The sequence below is a fragment of the Astyanax mexicanus genome, chromosome 5, assembly GCF_023375975.1.
Source record: "Astyanax mexicanus isolate ESR-SI-001 chromosome 5, AstMex3_surface, whole genome shotgun sequence".
Classification (NCBI taxonomy): domain Eukaryota; kingdom Metazoa; phylum Chordata; class Actinopteri; order Characiformes; family Acestrorhamphidae; genus Astyanax; species Astyanax mexicanus.
The window spans coordinates 38,251,424-38,256,156 of record NC_064412.1 but is presented as its reverse complement, the minus strand read 5'-3'; positions in this window follow the sequence as shown (position 1 = coordinate 38,256,156).

The window sequence follows — 4,733 nt, the reverse complement described above, 5'->3', positions numbered from 1 at the left end:
GACCAGGTTCTACCTTGGTCTAACCCATCCTACCTCCCTCTACCCCACTGTGCATTGCTCTGCCTCACTTTGCCTCAAGCTGCCTCACGCTGCCTCACTCTACCTCACTCTCTCATTCTTCCTTTCCCTCTCAATCCATCTCTATCTACCTTTTTTCCCTTACTCTACCTCAATCCATCTTCTCCCACAATATTCTGCCTCCAGCCTAGTTATGTGCCATGATGAGCAGTGGGAAAAGCTCCCTCTGATTTAGCATACAAGTTAGAGCTTAGATTGTCTGCCCGAACCCGACCTGACCCGAGGCACGACCCGAAATCAGGTCAGTTCGGGCCGAGATTTCCCACCACATTCCTCGGGCTCCAGAAAATAGTCTGAGATGTAGGCGTCTTTTTTTTAATTACTGTATATAATTTATTTTTAAATAAAATAACGAAAATAACGAAACATGAAAGTGAAACTGAACTAATTTATTTATTAGCTCTGTTTTGTTGTGCCGATTCTGACCGCGAAGCGGGAGTCAGATTCAGCAGCGGATTCGGCACAACAGCGGCGGCACCTCGTGGTCCGCGGTGTTAGTTGTAAGCACTCGCGCTGTAAGAACACGCAAATCTCTCTCTCTCTCTCTCTCTCTCTGTGTCTCTCTCTCTCGCACGTGAACTCCTCCGCGTTTGACTTGCAGCACTGTGTGTAGCTGCTCTTAAAAATCATTTTAATTAAATAATAGTTCTAAGTTTCTATGTTACAGTGTTAATTAACATAATTCTGAACAGATTTCGCTCATTCAAACAGCCCGAAAACAGCCAGTTTATGGGGCGGGTCGGGCTCGGGCAGAACGTGCACGGGCTCGGGCTGGGTCGGGTCGGATTTTTTGGGCCCGATCTAACCTCTAATACATGTACTGTCATTTAAATTTGCTGTTATTCACAATGTAAAAGTAAAAGTGTTTATCGTGTAAACTTATATTGCAATAACAATAAGTATACAATCTTACAGCTCTAGTGTCCATGGTACAGGGAGCATGCAGTAAACCTCTAAACACCTTAACTGTTAGCTTTCATCAACAACTACACAAAACAACTGGATTACTGCAGATTTGCAAGGAGTTTGAGGATTTGTACTGTTCCCCTGAACTGCCATTTCTTAATGACATAAGGACAGTTTGTGTTGTGGAAACGGCAAGAATTATGTGCTTTGGTTAGAATATAGTCTTATAGTTAAATGTTAAACGCACAATATTTTGGTAACTTTGAAATGATCATCAGTGGACAGTTTTCTAATGACAATTCTTGACCTGATTTTGCAATTGGATAAGTGTGCCAACTTAGCATATGTCACAATTATCACTAGTTTTAAATATATCAAATGCAAAGTACATTCAGAATCACATAACGCATTTTATAAACCACAAGCTTGACTGTCTTTACTGTGGGCATTAATTATTTTAGTTTTAGATCTATAGATAGTTGCTTAGAGGAGCCTATGATAGAAGAGTGTTAATATAATGTTTTTATGATTTATAAATCTTTAGAATTTGATTCAGGTGACAGTTTAAATGAGTTTGCTTATTAAGGTTTGAGAGCTTCTCAAAAAAATCTGCATTAGAATTAGCTGAAAATGTCTGTCTACTAATTCTCAGATTAAGTGTGGCCCAAATTCCCAAAAGTAAGACTATATTAAATAATTCTGATTTTGACAGGGATGTAACATAATTCAAATGGGACCAGGGCTGAATATTTATTTTATCCTCTAGGTATGTGCATGCATATATATAATCTTATTATATCAAATATCACATTATTTGATTTAATTATAGCAGCGCTGTTTAAAATAATATCACACCTAATTATGTGAAATTAATGCACTGTGGAAAGCTTTGTCTCTGAGGAGCCTCTCAGCAATAAAGCAAATGAGTTAATGTTTTTATGGGACCTACTTTGTCATGACTTAAAATGAAGAGGGGAAAAATAAATGACTTGGCTACGAATCTCAGCTGCTCCGAATGCCACTAAGCCATTTATTCACCATAGAGTCTTATGATTAATGCACTGCTGGCTGCTTCTGCTGGATGGAGAAGAGACATTGTTGACCAGGCCAGTTCCAGTGCAGGAGTTTTTCTGGAGTGTTTTAACCGGCTGTGAAAACACCACACCACCAGACCTGCTCCTGAGATGTTCTTATACAGTTGTAAGGCCATCAGTTTGGCACTTAAATTGTTTTTAGGGTTGCAATAGCTAATCGATTAAATTGATTGATATTATACATGTAAGTACAGTTGTTATTCCTAACTATGGGACAGTAAGCCTATGGCGTCACATCAATGTCAAAAGTCGGGGGTGCAAAAATACTGGGTGAAAAAAAAATTGTGTGTAAATTAACTTAATTAATTAACACAAATATGAAATGTCATTTATCTCCTCTCATTACCTGCAGCAGCAGTTTGTGCTCTACTGAGTTTTTTGCGCTCGACTTGAGTTTTGAAAGGGGTGGTTTTGACAGTTTGGGGCGGGGTCAGGACAGGTTGCCTCCCTAAGCGAATGCTATTGGCTGATATCTGCAGGGTTCGTGACGGACCACCTACCTCTACGAGCCGGAGGAGGGCGGAGAAAAAAGGACAGCAGGAGAGTTAGCTAGCTATGCTAATATCCACACAACCTGCTCTCCGGCGCTGTTCGCTTTAGGTGTAGAGGTGGGTAATCTAGGTTCAAAAAGTAAAAATCTATCCCAGGATTTCGCTCCAATTGCCTGGCTGGATCTGGAGCTAACTGTGCCAAAGCCCTGGGATGGAATTTTTATTTCTGGACCTGGATTACCATCCTTACGCTACGTGTGATTTTGGCTCATCCTTAAAGAACTATTCTAGGTTCCAAGCCGAGCTAAGAGAGCGTTGAGAGTAGCATAGATTTTATAGCTTCAATATTAATCTGCAACAAATGTAGAAAAAATGAGAATTGAATGTGTCCAAAGTTTTACTTAGCTGTACTTTATATTATTGCTATATGCAATATTTGTAAGTTCACTGTGCAAAGCTACAGTCTACAGCTGGTTGGTAAAGCATGTAGTAAGGACAGGTATGAGGCTGTCTGTGTGATTCTGTCTGTAAAAGATTTTCCTAACATCCCTCTGAATATTTTTAGCACCATTTCAGTACTTATAGTTAATTAATCATCAGGGGTAGTGCACTATAGGCCCCTGTAGTGTGGCCTAGGCTTTTGTTTATAAAGGTAATTTTTCCCCTTTCATTAATTTACTTTTATACAATAAGTAGTTTTAAAAGCAGTACTTTTATGCTTTTACTTAAGTATAAAGTTTAAGTTGATACTTCAACTTCTACAGAAGTATTTTTAAACCCCAGTATATATGCTTCTCTTTGAGTAATGAATATGAATACTTTTGTGACACCCTTGGGCACACATATTTGGTTGGAACACCTTTAGCATTGATTACGTCGCACGCATTTGCTATAGCATTGTTTCTACAAGCTTCTGGAAAGTTACATTTATTTCTGTTCAGAATTGCATTCATCCCCTGATCCAGACCTGACCAACTGCAGCAACCCCAGATCATAGCACCGCCCCCACAGGCTTGTACAGTAGACACTAGGTATGAAGTGTGCATCTATTTACCTGCCTCTCTTCTTACGATGATGCTCCATCACTCTGGAACAGGGTAAATTGGGAAACATCAGACCACAAGACTTTTTTCCATTGCTCCCTAGTAAACTGAAGGTGTTTTTGCTGGTTGGCCTTACAGATAAGTGGTTTTATTAGGGCTATGCAGCGGTTTAGTACCAATCACTTGAGTGTCATTGCACTGTGCGTGTGGAAATGTTTCCCACTGTCCTTCCACTGTTTATTAATGCACTGGACTGTTTTTAACCTGATTTTACTAGTTGAACAGACTGAAACATATTTTCCTTGATCACAGGATGTGTCTTTGCACATGGTGTTTTAACAAATGAGAAGCTATTCACTACATTAGTTAGGATTAAATAAGATGTTTCCAGCTAAAACAATCACCCATTCAGTAATTATGCAAGGAGAGCGAATGGACAAGACTGCTGCACCATTTAAGTTGACACAAGGCTTCAAGCTGAAAAAGAAACAGCTATGGTGGTTTCTTGGTGGCACCACCCCTCACCCGTCAAACCCCACCCAGTAGATCAGTTGAAGGTTGAGAACCTCAGACAGTAAGCAGCAGAATTAGCCAGCAGACTTTGTCTGACTGAGGGATCTGTACCTATTCTCCATGGCAAGTCTGCAGTATTTATGCAAGGAGTGGCTCTTTTGCTTAGTTTAATCAAGGTATGGTGGTGGTGTTAGTTTGTGTTGTGCTGGTACAAGTGGATTAGAAACAGCAGTACTGCTGTAGTTTTTAAATACAGAGTGGAAAGTGAGGGGACACAATTAGACACAACGTTGTAGATGTAAAGTCAGAGACAGAAGCTCTGTATCTGTTGCCGCACAGATTGTGTTCTTCAAAACAAACAAAAAAAAAAAAGTCCAAATCCCTAAATGTACCTTTAATCTCTTTTCTCAATATATCTATTAATCTACATACAGTATAGGTAGAGGAGGACTGAAAAGAGAACTCAGTAAGATCTTCATCCACAAAATAAAATGGGGGGGGGGGGGGGACTCTAATAACACTCAAGTCTTTGAGCAGAAGTCATCATCGTCGTCATCATCGAGTCAATATTAATATCAGCATCATTATGAATATATGAATATAATAAC